At 42.5% G+C, this 15678-nt stretch overlaps 1 long non-coding RNA gene across 2 annotated transcripts in view; it reads right to left on the reverse strand.

Annotated features, from left to right (window-relative positions):
• LOC106975017 (uncharacterized) overlaps positions 1–10580 on the reverse strand; it is a 240249-nt gene extending 229669 nt beyond the window's left edge. Inside the window, exon 1 of one of the 2 annotated variants that reach the window (XR_008294900.1) lies at positions 9684–10580. This is a non-coding gene — a long non-coding RNA (uncharacterized LOC106975017). The remainder of the gene's footprint in view (positions 1–9683) is intronic. The other variant, XR_008294901.1, reaches the window with a different exon arrangement.
• Positions 10581–15678: the final 5098 nt, after the last annotated feature.

The raw sequence follows: 15678 nt of genomic DNA on the forward strand, positions 1-15678 counted from the left end.
CAGGTCATGATCTCACAGTTTGTGAGATCGAGCCCCATGTGTCCAGCTGCACGCTAACAGCACAGAGCCTGCTTAGGATTCTCTTTCTCTCTGCCTCTCCCCTGCTTGTGTGCATTCTCTCTCTCTCTCTCTGTCTCTCTCTGTCTCTAAACAAATAAATAAACATTTTTTTTAAGTTTTCTTTCTTCACCTGTCGACATTTTTTTGTATTTTGGGGGTGAGGGGGTTCTTTGAACCCACGAGCTAGGGACTCTAGGTATCCTAACAAATGTCTATGTGGGCTTTCCTTAAATAATTTTGAAGACAGGAAGCTCAATGCTCTCTATATTGGCCCATTCCATCTTTGGGCAAGCTCTAGTTGCTGCAAAGCTCTTTCTCACAGTAAGCAGAAGTTTGCTTCTCCATCATTTCCCCCACAAACTCGATTGCTTAATATGATCTCCCGGAACTGCTTTCAGTAGAGGCCAAATAGGGGTCCTCCAGTGCTCTTATGGAACGAGCACTGCTTTGTGGGTGTAACAGTGCCTTTATCACAGTCACCCCAGGTGGCTGCTGCCTTTACCCATAATCCCATCAGGAAGGGTCTTCTTTCTTTCATTGAGATGTAGATGACATACATTATAGAAGTTTCAGGTATACAACATAATGATTCAATATATGTATATATTGTGAAATGACCACCACAATAAGTCACGGTAACATCTATCACTATACATAATTACACATTTTTGTTCTTATGGTAAGAACTTTTAAGAGCTCAGCAACTTCCAAATATTCAATACAGCATTATCAACTATAGTCACTAAGCTGAACACTACAACCCCAGGACTTATTTATTTTATACCTAGAAGTTTCTACCTTTTGACCCCCTTTACCTTTTGCCTACCCTCCACCTCCCACCTCTGCTAACCACCAATCTATTCTCTGTACCTATGATCTCAGAGGTTCTGTGTGTTTGTTTGGGGGAGGGGGTTATTTAGATTCTACATATAAACATAGTATTTGTCTCCCTCTATCTGACTTATTTCACTTAGCATAATGCCCTCAAGGTCACTCCATGTTGTTGCAAATGGCAGGAGTTTCTTTTTTATGGCTGAACAGTATTCTATGGGGTGTGTGTGTGTGTGTGTGTGTGTGTGTGTACACACATACGTACCACATTTTCTTTATCCATTCATCTGTCACGGGACACTTGGGTTGTTTCCATGTCTTGGCTATTATGAATAATGCTGCAGTGAACATGGAATTGCAGGTATCTTTCTGAGTTAGTTTTTACATTTCCTTCAGATAAATACCCAGAGGTGGAATTATTGGATAATATGGTATTTTTAACTTTTTAGTGTATTTTAAAAATTTTTTGAGAAAGAGAGGGAGAGAGAGAGAGAGAGAGAGACAGAGAGAATTCCAAGCAGGTTCCACACTCAGAGCAGAGCCTAATGCACGGCTTGATCCCACAACATTGGGATCATGACCTGAGCTGAAGTTGAGTCAAACGTTCAACTGACTGAGCCACCCAGGTGACCCTATTGTATTTTTTAAAGAAACACTGTAGCAGCTGAAAAACCAAGACTCTATTAACTAATACACCATCAGAATCTAAGAAAACACTAACAAGCATTATAGTAAAAATGTAATTTATGATGTTGATATAACAATTCATCAAATAAAATTTTAGGGGTACCTGGGGTTGATTAAGCATCAGACTCTTGATTTTGGCTCAGGTCATGATCTCACAGTTCATGAGATGGAGACCCGTGTTGGGCTCCTCACTGACAGCACAAATTCTGCCTGGGATTCTCTCTCTCTGCCTCTTTCCTACTTGCACTCTCATTCTCTCTCTTAAAATAAATAAACTTAAAAACCATTTTTTTAACTAAATAAAATTTGAAGATTCAAGGTCCTTGTGTGTGTTTTTGAAAATTGGTATATTTAGTGCATTGTTATTTGGCACCTTATTTACCAAGTACTCTTCTAGAGTGCTGGGATATTACGAAAAAACAAGATTAATGTGCTCCTCCCTTTGTAGAGGTTCTTTCTGGTGATATCTCTCTGTCTTAAATATCCATGGCTATACAACAGAATCTCAGACTAGAAGGGAGGCCACTGCTGAGAGAGGCCGATGACGAGCAAAGAGAATGGGGCAGCTGAGAGCATACCAGTAGAGGGGAAGTTGGAGATTTAGAACGTGGGTAAGAGACAAAAGTATGGGGAAAAGGTAGAGAGGCTGGATTCCAAGGGGCCCTGTGGATAATAGTGGGTTATGGAGCATAATGTCATAGAAAAATCATGGACTTCAGAGTCAAGCCGTGCAGGTCCAAATCCCAAATTCCACACCATTCATTTGAGAAGGTATTTAGCCTTCAGCCATCAACCAGTCTAAAGCCTTATCTCTTCATCCACAGAAAGCAGATAAAACACATATTTCCAAGGATAAAATGAAATCACGACAATTTTTTTTGTTTACTTATTTTTTTTAAGAGAGAAGGAGCACGAGCAGGGGAGGGGCAGAGAGAGAGAGAAACCCAAACAGGCCCTGTACTGTCAGAGTGAAGCCTGATTCAGGGCTTGATCCCATGAGCCATGAGATCATGACCTGAGCCGAAACCAAGAGTCAGACGCTTAACCAACTACGCCATCCACGTGCTGTGAAACCACAACAAATTTCAAGTATCTGACACACACTGACTAACAAACATAAAGTTCCCATCCCCCAGAAAGGAGAGGAAGCCTAGAAAGCAGACCATTGCTTTGACCTTCACTAGTCTATTTGAACACCTGATGGCCCTTTTCCTCTTGACGAGGGAGTTCTGGAAATCAGAACCTCGAAATAATCGAATCCCATGGGCTTAAGCTCCAGTTTGACTACTATGAAAAGATATATCCCTTTCCCCCAACCAGTAGGCATGGTTTCATTCTTCCTACATACACCTTGCCTTGGGCTAAAGTGAAACAAACCCAGATATCAAGATGTTCATAGGGCGGGATGAAGGGGACACCGGTATCCCAGTGTGCTAGGGTATTTTCACAGCTGCACTCAATTAGATGAAACTGTAATTGTTTTATACTTTTGCTCCACGCTTAATCCTGGAGAAAGAAGAGTGGATTGTTGGTTTTCCTTTTTCATCTTCCAGTATTTTTGTTTTGTTTTTATTTCTCACCATAATATTTAGATAGTATTTGTGTAAGGGAAAGCAATCATAATGAAATGGATAATCAAACAGAGTGCTCTCAGGCACATTTACAAAAGCCTTCATTTCAGGAATGCTTCATTTACCCAGACAGTGGGCAGCCGAGGGCATGGGAAAGTCTGTTTCTATGGACAGGGAAGTGATTCATGCCAATCAGCTAGAGAGTTCCTCTTTCAAAATGCTCCATATGTAAGACATAGCATAATAAATCACATCAACAAGCAAACAAGAGGTACCATACGCCTTCCAGGTGCTGACGCCATGCTAAGGACTAGAGGTGCCAAAATGAATAAGACGTGAGCCCCAGGGCCAGGATGAGGGTAAGAAGAGTGAGACACTCGCCTCAGGAGCAAACTCTAACAGGATGCCCAAACACCCAGTTATCAAGATAAAAATAACACTGTAAAGCAATATTTCAAAAAGTAAAAATTAATGCAACAAAAGCCCATGGTGAACCAAATATCACCAACATGCATTTAGACTGCAAAAAAATTTAGGAAAGGCACTATTAGAGTAAGAAACAAGAACGTTCACCTTACAAGTCATAAAAGCTAGCTTAGTGCTGAATCTGACATTTGAAAAAAAATGATGGAGAAATACCAAGAAAAAAATACATGAAAGCAAACACCATATGACACAAAACCAATTATAAAAGGAAATACAAGCATTTTACATCTCCCCTTTAAGAACCGAAGTTGATACTAACTTCTAAAATAAAATCCCTTGATTTGAAATTTGGGAATAATATTGCAAGTCAAAAACTATTCATTTCCTTTGACCCAAAAATCATACTTCAGGGAATTTATTTAAGTACAACTGAAATATGGAAAATGCATCATTTGTAACCAAGGAAAAAAATAAAAGAACTCTCCACAGAATATTATCCAGTCATTAAAAATAATAGTCATGAGAACAAAGCAATGATAAAAAATGATAGAAGAATGTAATAAAGTGAAGAAACTAGGAAGCATAAATACAGGTATACCACAGGAACAGCTACATTAACAACTGCATAGAAAACAGAAAACTGAAGGTAAACGCACCAAAATTACAATAGTGATCTTATTTTGGTGTTCGAAATCTGAGTTTATTCCCCTTCCTTTCCTTTCTTCTTTCTTTCATTTTTTTTTCCCTTCTTTTTCTTCCTCCATTCCTGTTTTCAGGAATTATATATTACATTTTGTATTGGATCACAACGTTCAGGGCCTAGGCAGGAAACAGGTCGCATACTCAGAGATAACTGAAAAGTATTTAATTACAGGACTCCTCTCAGAGGTGTGAGCAGGACTGAAGGGAGTGCCAGAAAATAACATACAACATCTAGCCACAGCTCCGAGCTGTTGCTATTTAGGTCAGAAGACGAAAGAGGAGGGAACAGTTTCTAGAACTAGGAAAGAACTGAAGTTATAGGAGAAAGCTGTCCCAGGGACACCTGGGTGGCTCAGTGGGTTAAGCATCTGACTCTTGATTTCGGCTCAGGTCATGATCCAGGTTGTAGGATCAAGCCCCACATTGGGCTCCATTCTGAGCATGCAGCCTGCTTGGGATTCTCTCTCTCTCTCTCTCTCTCTCTCTCTCTCTCTCTCTCGTTTTGTTATTACTATAATCATTATTATATATACATTCATGGTGATGATGGTGGCCATGTTGGTAGTGACAGCATGGCCATGATGGTGGCGATGATGACAGCAGGGACGGTGACGACGGTGCACATAATGGTGGTCGTTGCAGTGAAGGAGGTGCCAGTGGTGGTAATGGTCATCGTGACGATGCTGTGAACATATCTCCTATGAGATCGGGTATGATCAGATGGTAAAACAGGGATCCCTCAGGCCCATCTCCATGACACTCCTTTAATCCAGAGAAAAAATTAACTCAATCCATAGTGTGTTCACTAGGAAACGACCATGTGGCATCTTCAGAAAGAAAGTTTCTACCTTCACCGACTCTAGAGCTAAGAGCAAGGACAGGAAGCAGATGTACAATACCGTGAACACAGCATCCCAGGTTGTGAGCAGTGCCTGGTAGAATGACCAGCACCAAGTAATCTTGAAATTATTTACTTGAGGAGTGAACGAAAGCTCTATGGATTATTGTGAAGTCCGAACTAGCTTGATTGTATAAAGAGGATATCGAGCACTTAACCATTCTAACCACTTAACTCAGTAAATCTCAACAGTCTTACAAAATAGATACTAATGTTGTTACCATGTTAACAGATGAGACAACTGAGGCACAGATGACTCCAATAGTTCTATGTTGCACAGCTAGCAGGTAAATAACTTAGAATTGGAACCTGGAAATCGCTGTGCTAGGGCATGGACTCCTTCCCCTAATGTCCTCAGACAAGGCTCCAGGGTGGAAGAGGTACAATTAGAATGGAGCTGAGAGGAAGGGGTAATGGGAGGAAAACTCTCAAGAGGGCCATTCAGGGCCTAGGAAATAGTGTTCAGAAGTCATCTGAATGATATTCTCAGAGATAACTTCCAGGAAGACAATCTGGAACTCAAGTCACAAGTGGATTCCATAGACTCGTGTTTGGCACCATGAAATAAACAGAAAGCAAGTCAGAAAGGGTTATCCTGGACTTTTCAGGACCACGAAAGATGTCTTGCTTACCTTCAGACAGATCTCTGTCCTGCATTCCTTGCAAAAGGGAGCACTCACGGTGGAGATGGGGGAGGGCACCGTTGTAAATCTGATGCTCTTTAGCCAGTGCAAGAAGGAGGAATGAGCTCAGTGATGACCCTGACCTCTACGTGGGAGGCAGCACTCAATGTGGGCAAAGAGGGACTACAACAGGGAACAAGGAAGGTCCAAGATGGGAGCAGCGTCTCAAGCCCAGGAGGGAAGTGGGAAGGAAACCAGAGACTGGCCAGGTTTCACAGGAGAGTATGGCCAGGCTGCAGCACAGGGCAACTTGGGGAAATTTCTCTGCCACTTCCGGTTTCCCAGCCGTACTTTATTGACTCAGCCCACCTGCTCCAACTCTGCTCTCTGCCCCAGCACCTAAAGGCACAGCAGCACCTCCGACTTTCTGCTACATTAAGACTGGCTGGAAAAGGTAAAAATTCAGTCTACCTCAGGACAAGAAGATGAATGATTCACAGGGAAATTATTTAAAAATCTCCTCAAAATAAAAACTATACCGTCAGGGTGGTCAAGAATACAAAAGAAATATAGATACAGGCAGAGAAACGCACGTGTGTTTTCATTTGGCTAGGTTTCTTTCAAATAAAAAATGTTGTCGGGAAAACATTCCGAGTGAGAACTTCTTTCTTGGCACGAAGCTGGCAGTGTCTGGGCTCCCTTCTCAGAACACCAGGGCCCTTCAAACCAAGTGCAGGATTCTGAGTGTGGTTACCTGCCATAGGCCTCGCCGCCAGCCTGGGTGAGGCGCGTGGTTTGAATCCCTCTCCACTTTCCCTGGCCATTTCATCCATCTTCTCCGACACATGCCTTGGGGGCCCTGGTTTAGCTCAGCCACGTGATTTCATTTCCTCTTTGCCTCAGTCTCCTCATTATGAAATGCGGCTAAAATGGCTTGCTCAACAGCCCTCACCAAAGTGAAGAGCCCTGCCGCCATTTGGGATGGGGGTGGGGGGGCAGGTAAGTGCAGGGAAAGACCACGAACAGGTGCATGGATGGGAGGTGGGACATTTTCAGATGGATGCTTCTCATAAATGGGGCAGTTGGCACCTTCCAAATGCGGTTGGGTGGGGGGGGGGTGAGAATCAAAGGAAATTTACAACCAATGGGAATTTTTATTTAGTTTTGTAATATTTATTCATTTTTGAGAGAGAGAGAGAGAGAGAGAGAGAGCAGGGGAGGGGCAGAGAGAGAGGGAGAAAGAGAATCCAAAGCAGGCTCCAGGCTCTGACCTGTCAGCACAGAGCCCAATGTGCAGCTCGAACCCACATACTGTGAAGTCATAACCTGAGCCAACGTCAGACGCTTAACAACTGAGCCACCCAGGTGCCCCCCCCCACCGGGCCCAGTGGGAATTTTAAAAAACATGTTTTGGTTACCTTTACTCGGGAGACAGACACTAAACAAAAATAAGGGGCCCATTCAATCTTACTGCGGTGATAGTCATATTTTAAGACTTTTGTTTTTATCCACCTATTCACTTATTTGGTTTTTATTAAATATTTAGTAAATGCCCCCTGTACTCTCAGGCACTAACTTAGTACTGGATTGAAACAGTGAAAAAAATCGAACGGATGTATCTCGTCCCCACAAGTCTTGACTTCCAGGAGAGGAGGTAGGCATTAAGCAAATACATACACACATACATGTAATTTCTGAAGGACGCCATAAAGGAAAAGAAATATCATCCTCTGAAAATCAGACACTCAGTAAAGCCCGCTCCGTGCATGCCACATTTGAGCTAAGACCTCAAGGGCAAGCAGGAGCTAGCTTGGGCAGAGAGACCATTCTAGGCAGAGGCAGGAGCACGAGGCGGAAAAGCACTTGGCAGGACACCTGGCTGGCTAGGTCAGTTAAGCTTCCGACTTTTGATTGCGGCTCAGGTCAGGATCTCCTGGTTCGTGAGTTCAACCCCCATGCAGGGCTCTGCAGTGACACTGCAGAACCTGCTTAGGATTCCCTCTCTCTCCCCTCCTCTCTCTTCCCCTTACCAGTGCGCTCTCTCTCTCTTTCTCAAAATAAATAAATAAACTTAAAAAGAAAAAAAGGAGAAAGAAAAGCACTTGGCAAAGAAAAGGCTAAGCTCTTTGACAACAGAGGGTAAGGATACAAGAGGGGGCTGGGGTTGGGGGAGGAGCCGGGTCACGTGGGGTCCTGTAAGTGGCCTTCCAATCTTCGGGCTTATTTTCACAGCAGTGGGAATTTACTGAATGGTTACTGGACCACAGGGCAATGACATGAGCCACGAGAGTGGGAGCAATAGCCTAGGGAGGAAGAGGGCTGTTCCCAGAGCCTGGAAAGAAAGCCTGGAAAGTCACTACAGTGACTGCAGTGCAGGCCAGAGGAGTTAGGAAGCATGGGGTGGGGGGGCAGGGGTAAATGCAGAGGACGTGGTGGCTCATTGATGGGGAATGGAAAGGCAGCAAAGGTGGCAGGGAAGGCGCCGGGAGTCCCAGGCTGAGCAAACAGATGGGTGAAAGCGTTATCTGTGGGACAGGGGAGTGACAGCTTTGGGGAGCCTGCAGTCCGACAGACAGCAGGGCTCCTCATGCGATGCCATTGCTTCCTGCCGAGTTGGAGGAATACACAAAGCCTTAAGGGAGCAGAAAAGAAGGAGCCTGTGAATCTGGCCAGGAAAAGGAATCACGGAGGAGTGGTCATTGGAGCGGGCTCCTGAATATGAGGAGTGTCTGATAGACTGAAACGGTAGAAAGGCTTCTAAGAAGAACAGTATTTTAATACCTGTAAGTAATAATGCCAATCCTATGAAACATTACAAGGATTAAATAAGATAACTTACGTGGAAATACCTATAACTGTTCTCAAGTTTACTGATGGCCTTTTTACATTCCTGTTGCCAACCCATCCGCCAGCCAGCATTGTACGTGTTCATCTTGTTCTTCACCAGCCAAAAGGAGAATAATCCCCGCCTCTTCCTAATATACCTGAATAAGTATATGAAATGGGCCACACGTGTGGCCCTACCTGCCCTAGTGGTAACTGAAGGGCGCAAAAGAAGAGTTCAGTTGTAAGGCTAGCTATTTTTATGCATTGCCTTTTCAATTATGATCTTGTAAGATTTTAAAGTAAAGTTCTTTTTGAAAGCTCCTACTCTCTCCATTTGTCTGTCTGCCTCCCGCAGCCATTAGCACAGGACCCAGCTCAAAGAGGTGCTCAACACAAGTAAGTGAGACAATAGGAACCAGCAGAGTATTTATGGGGTACCTCCCACTTTCCAAAACGATATGAGGTCTGGGGGCACAGAGATAGTTAAAGCAGAGGCCCTGTCCTCAAGAAAATCAAAGACATAAATCGAAAGGAACAAAAACACACGCATACATACTTACGTACAGTATGATAAATGTGTCCAAATAAATACATATGCTCTCCTGCCCCCCAAAATTCAGAAGTTCACAGAATACAGCCAAACCAAAATATTTTTCAATCCATAAGCATTTGCAGGCTTGAAATCTCCAAAGCAGAAACTTAAAGGTACAAAAGCAGACTAAGGTACAGTCAGTGGAACTCCTTGAAGTTACCCATAAATATTCGCCAAGCCTTTCCCCAGTCCTACACCCAGTCATAAATCCCCCTGCTTCTTTTCAAGAACTTTTACATTTGATCAACGAGGCAGGGTGATGTTTAAACCAGGCCATTTGGAATATTCGATTTTCGTACATAGTTTTAAGATTTTAATTTCCAGTCTGCAAGCCGGCTCGGATTTTCCCTGTCCTGAAATAAATCAGGATTTCCAAGACATGAAAGCAGGCTCCGAGCACAGAAGGGCTTTCTGAACGTTCAGCCTGGTTGCACTGCTCAGTCAAGTCATACTTACAAACAACTTACCTCTCACCTCATCTCAGTCCTGGGGGGATAGCCTGGAAAACTGGCAGCTAATGTGGTGAGCGAAAAATACCCAGCACTCAAGATCAATCTGTCAAAAAGAGGCAAGAGCCATTCATCAAAGGAGAGAGGGACAAACTCAAAGATGTTGTGAAACATTTACCAACCAGTCCAAAACTAATTGGCCCCTCTACTTAATCTCCTTCTCCCCTCCACGTCAAGCCAGTGGCCACAGAGCCATAGAGGGATAGAAGCTCGTAGCTGTAGAATGGATGATGTAAGCAGGATATTGCTAATATATCACAGAATCAGAGCGTGGTAAAGCTAAACGGGTCTTTGGAGTTCATTTAGCCTGGTTTGGATAGAGAGCACTAAGGAGCAAAAAGAGTCCTGAACTTGGGTCAGACTGGACTAGGGTTCTAGTCCTTCACTCGTATTAAGTTCAAGCTATATGACCTTAGGGAAGTCACTTCAACCTGTGTGAAAACTGCCTCATCTGTCAAAAGGAAAAAAAGGTCTCACTCATAGGGATACCAGTAAAGTCTGATAATATAAGTAAATGCACTTGGAAATGCCACTGAACATTTAATTGGGTGAAAAAATATTATTATTGCAAAGAACCCAATAAATGCTACCTGAATCCATTGACTAGTAGACTTAACTGAAGCTTCACCTAACTGATCTGATGGAACTGATAGCTTCTATTCATTTTGCAAAAGATGGAGTCATGTCCCTGGCACAGAGAATGTCCAGTGCTATTGTCCTTGTCTCTCTAGCATGCTAGAAACTTATCTCCCACCAGGTCAGTGATATGATGATCACAAGTCACTTATATTTGGTTACCTACTCTTTATTCTGGTTGTATTTCTGAAAAATAATTACTAAATTCAATTACATATTGTGTAAACTACTAAAGTATGAATTTTTATAAAGAGATTTGTTGTTTATATGAAAATACAGGTGATTGCTACGTAAACATTTTAAAGACAGCATGGCAAAAGTCATTATTGCAAATTGATAGTGAACGAGATTATTGTAAAAGACTAGAAAAAATATCACAGAAATCTAAGAGGCCTGTACATTAAAATTTCTTCCAAATGTCTTTTATATCTTGCATCACTTTAAAGAAACTTTAAAGTGCAGACACAGCTTATGAACATAACCATTCAAGAGAGTCAACGGGGCACAGCTAACATCCATCAGGGCACACATGGACAAAGTAAAAGCCTTAGCCCTACTTTGCAAGATAGTTATATGAATTTTGCACTAATAGGATTCTCATCCTAACTAAATCAACCACTGATGAACCAACGACGAGTTTTAAACGACTTGTAGGTAATGATTTATTGTCACTTACATACATGACTATCTCCTGATCTGTAGGAGCACTGAATATAAATCCCATTTAATCAGAGCTCCTTGCCACTGAGGAGCCCACAATCTAGTTACACCCTAGTAAAATGTGAAACACTTGCAGTTCAATTATTGACATACAATTTAACTTAAAATTATCCTTGAAGTGCAATGGTATCAAGAGAAGAAGCTAGATTTTTAAAAATAGTTGGAGGGGTGCCTGGGTGGCTCATTCAGTTAAGCGTCCAACTCTTGATCTCAGCTCAAGTCTTGATCTCACCTCAGGGTCGTGAGTTCAAGCACCACATAGGGCTCCTCGCTGGATGTGAAGCCTACTTAAAAAAAAAAAAAAAAAAATAGCTGCAACACTATTGTTCCTGTCTGCCACTGCCATAAACTACCTGACTTTGTTATCCCATCAATTCAGGGATAATGTTTCTTTATTATCAATTCACCGCGAGGGCTTAGAACAGAGTGGGTTCTCAATTGATCTGAGCAACTGGCATGAAAGGTCTGAGAAAAACATACACCATACTTTGAAGGGGGATTAAATAAAGGGCACAATCCAGGAGGCAGGAAGAGACTGAGCGAGAGCCCGAGAGGAAACGCATCCTGGATCCATTTTTTTCGTAAACATTTCTTGAGCATCTTCTTAGACATCATAACCTCTCTACCTGTGTGCCAAATCTGACCTGCAGCCTTGTTTAGCCCAAGCAACAGGGATTTTTAAATGTGAACTAGCTACCAACATTAATGTATCAGTAGATACCATGTGCAGATTAGCATCTTCTCTTAAAATATGAGAAGGTCCACCAACACCAGCATATTCCCACATGGAAGCAATGAGCAGGTACTTTCCTAGGCAGCCACTCTTGCCGGCAGATGAGACATGACCTCCGCATTATGTCATGGCCGCCATTGCTCCCTGGTTGGCTTCACTCATTTACGTTCCCGTGTGCCCCTTTGGCAGTTAAGGTTTTGACCCCTTCCTGATCACGTGCCTTGCACTCCGGTGATGCTGGGCCCCTGCCTGTAGGGGCTACAGAATAACAGGGAGTGATCCAGAAAGGCAGATGACATGAACCTGAACAAAAAAGTGGCAATGGGAAAGAAAACAGAAATATGTGCATTCCAGACATCTGTCAAAGACTAAAATCGTGGAGATCAGTGAAAGATCTTAGCTGGCCTTAAGGGGCCATGCTAAGTGATGAAGGGATGTAGGAAGGTAATATTTCCTGTGAGCGTGGTCATGCAAAAGGTGTGGGGTTTTGTCCTTTAAGTAATGGGGGAAAATGAAAGAACAATATGCTCAGATCTGTGCCTGAAAAATGTCCCTCTAGCAATAAGGTGGACATTGGATTGGAATGGATTGGATTGGGACACTTTGAGAAGGGGCATTTAAGAGAACGTGGTGATGGCCCAGGTGGAAAAGGATGAGGGACGCCAGCTGTAACAGTAGAGGAAAAAAAGGATAGATTGAAGAGAAATTTCTGAATTCTAAGATTAGCAGATTATACAGACATGTCTTTTCAAGGCGAACATAACCTCTGGCTTAATATTAATCATTTAAAAGACAACATAGTGACAATATAACTTCTACTAACTCAGTTCATTTTGGCTATGCTGAATAGTCTGTACTCAATGGAAAGGGAAATTGCTATTTTTGTCTCTTTATATTTATATCCACGATTCACCTCTTTCCACGAAGGATTTGAGGTGCCTGGAAACTCACTAAATGAAATGCAGCATCTGACAAGTGGCTTCTTCCTAAGAGAACTGACCTGGCAGCATAAATCAGCCTGTCCTGTCAAATGAGACAAGTTCAAGTTGAAGATAGCAAGAAACATCCTCTACGTCAGCTTGAGTCTGCCAGTTACGGTCCCTTCCTTTGTCTGGACAAACATATGGTGAGAAAGTGTCCAGTTTGCTTTACTAAGTTGAGCCTTTCTCCGGGAAAAGGAAGAAATATTGAAACCGGCAGTGAGTTTCAAACAGAGCTTACACACCCTTTCCTGAGGACACTTAAAATTATATAAAGAGACACATAAATAAATCAAAACTTTAAACAAGGCAACACCTTAATCTTAAAACAAATGGACTCTAAGGAAAGCGCAGCTCTCAAAATATATGTGTGTGTGTGTGTATCAATTCACATTTGTGCACAGAGCATTTTTGCATTCTAAATCTCACCTAATTTTTTCATAACAATGGGCAAATAGGCTAGAAAAGAATTATTATCTCCATTTCACAAATGAAACACTGAAGGTCAGAGATTTAAGGACTTCTGGAAAGTCATACACCTTTAGTTCTTAGTGACAGAATTACATCTAAGCATCAGTTTTACTAATTCTCATTTTAAGGAAAATAGGCTAGAAAAAAAAAACAGGAGGAGCTAACATGGAGTTGCTATGGGTTCCCTGGTGTTAGCCCCAAAATGCACATTACATACATTATCGCATTTAACTCTCAAACCCCCTATGACAGAGGCAGTATATGGTTCCCATTTTACAGATGAGGAAACTGAAGCTAGACTTGGTGATTATGTCAAGGTCACACAGATAATTATTGGTGGAGTTGGGATTCAAACCCCAGCGTTCAGTGTCAAATCTAGTTCTTAACCAAACAAACATCTATTTAAATGCTGCCTCTGCTAGCTATTAACTGTCTAGCCTTGGATATATTATTGTACGTTTGGAGCCTCTGTTAAATAAAATTGGGGGGAGGGGGTTGCTGGTTCAGCATCTTACTCTTTGTAGGCCACCAATAAACATTAGTTCCCCTTCTTTCAACCACAATCTGTTGTCACTGGTCATTTTTATAACAGAAATGACCATGTTAATCTAACATCATAAAATGGTAGTGCTTCTACTGACAGGCAGAAAATAGAGAGTGTATCTTAAGCTCATCTTAGAGTCACATTTCACCGCTATTCTCAAACTTTTCTCCCCAGGTTCTTCTTAGGGTAGAATTAAAGTGAGGAAACAAAACTACACTTGTTCATAAAATTAATTATCTTGCCAACAAAAGCCCATTTGTTCTGAAATTCCCAAATGACCGGAGCATATTAAGTCTGTGTTGCTTAGTAATAGTATAGCTTAAATAAGTAAAATCTTGTTCAAAGACGCGTTCCAGAAAAATCATCCTTTAAACCTGCAGGCTTTAGAACTTCAAGACTGAGGCACTGGAATTTGAAACTATGTCATGTTTGAAATGGAGAACCCTAGTATTGTGGTTTCCAACGCTTTCAGGTAAATATGCCCCTTTTTAAACATAAAAGAATTTGTGGATTGCCCCCTGTCATAAAAAGAAAAATAGTATTACTGATTTATTAAACTCCTGATTTTTAAAACTGCAGTTATAAAAGTGGCTGTGTTCATTAATGCAGAAATTAGTTTGTATGTTGCCAATTCTAAGTATCTAATACACTTAGGTCAAAAAAATAATAATACTTTGAGCCGCTTAGCTATTTTTTGCAGCATACAAATTCTTATGCGTATATGGATTTATGGATCCCTTTCAAAAAAATCTGTAGCATCTCACAGTAATCTACAGGGTAGACTCATTATTCTAAAATATTAGGACTAGGAAGGATACTTAAGGTCATAGAAATCATCTCAGTACCCAATAAATTCATCCCGGCTTTAACATTTTGAGTGCTAGGCACATGCTATTTATGTGAACACACTCAAAGAGGTGGGAGTCCGGGAAGCTGGAGCAGAGGAGGCGTGGCCAAAAAGACAGAGGTGTGCTTAGCACCTCTCAGATTGGTCTATCCTGCTGCGGAGATATTAGGAAATTCTCCAGAAGGAGCTTACGTCGGCCAAAATCTCTCATGTCCCCTGTATCAGTCAGGGTCTCCTCAGGCATATCAAAACCACACTAGTGATTTCAAATGGGAAGGGGAGGGGTAATACAGGCTCCTGGCTCTAAAAGCACTTGAAGGCAAAGGATGCCAAAAGGGGGTGGTAAGTAATCCCAGAGATTAGTAACTGCAGGAAGCTGCAACCACCCTACCAGCTTGAGGCACAAAAGGGAGGCAGTGTCAGCAGAGACCCAGGAGCACACTGGCGGCCCACACTGCAGCCGCCTAAGGACATGTAGCCACCACACCTGCTGCTGCGGCCAGGACCACCCTACCTACGGACACCACTAAAGCCATAACCTAGCAGTCACTGGCAATCAATTGCCACCAGGGCTACTGCTACTAGACCTACTGAAGGCGGCCACCATTCACAGCCACCTGTTTCTGCCTGACAACACCGAAAGCAGACACAGAAGAGCAATGACCTTCCCCCTTCCTATGCCTTTTCCCCAATTCTACTCCTGCTTTATAATCTCATGCACCTTCCTCCCACTGGTGAAACAGAGAAGGACGCCAGCCATCAGGGGAGTTTGGGGCGTGCTGCCTGCAGAAGCCGACCCCTGTCCTACAGGCCTGAGCATGGAAACCCAGGAAGGGAGCTGAAAGCATTGCACAAATGACCTGAGTAGCCCACACCTTCAGCTATCCATTTAGTGCTCATGTTTTTAGCTGCATTTAACTCCCACCAATAATAGAATCATAATACGATCACTTCCCCATAATACAAAGATCCTTTCATCTTTTTCAAATACGGAGAGACATAAAGCCCTGTCAACCACCCAA

Source organism: Acinonyx jubatus, chromosome C1 (assembly GCF_027475565.1).
Source record: "Acinonyx jubatus isolate Ajub_Pintada_27869175 chromosome C1, VMU_Ajub_asm_v1.0, whole genome shotgun sequence".
In the NCBI taxonomy this organism is placed as follows: Eukaryota; Metazoa; Chordata; class Mammalia; order Carnivora; family Felidae; genus Acinonyx; species Acinonyx jubatus.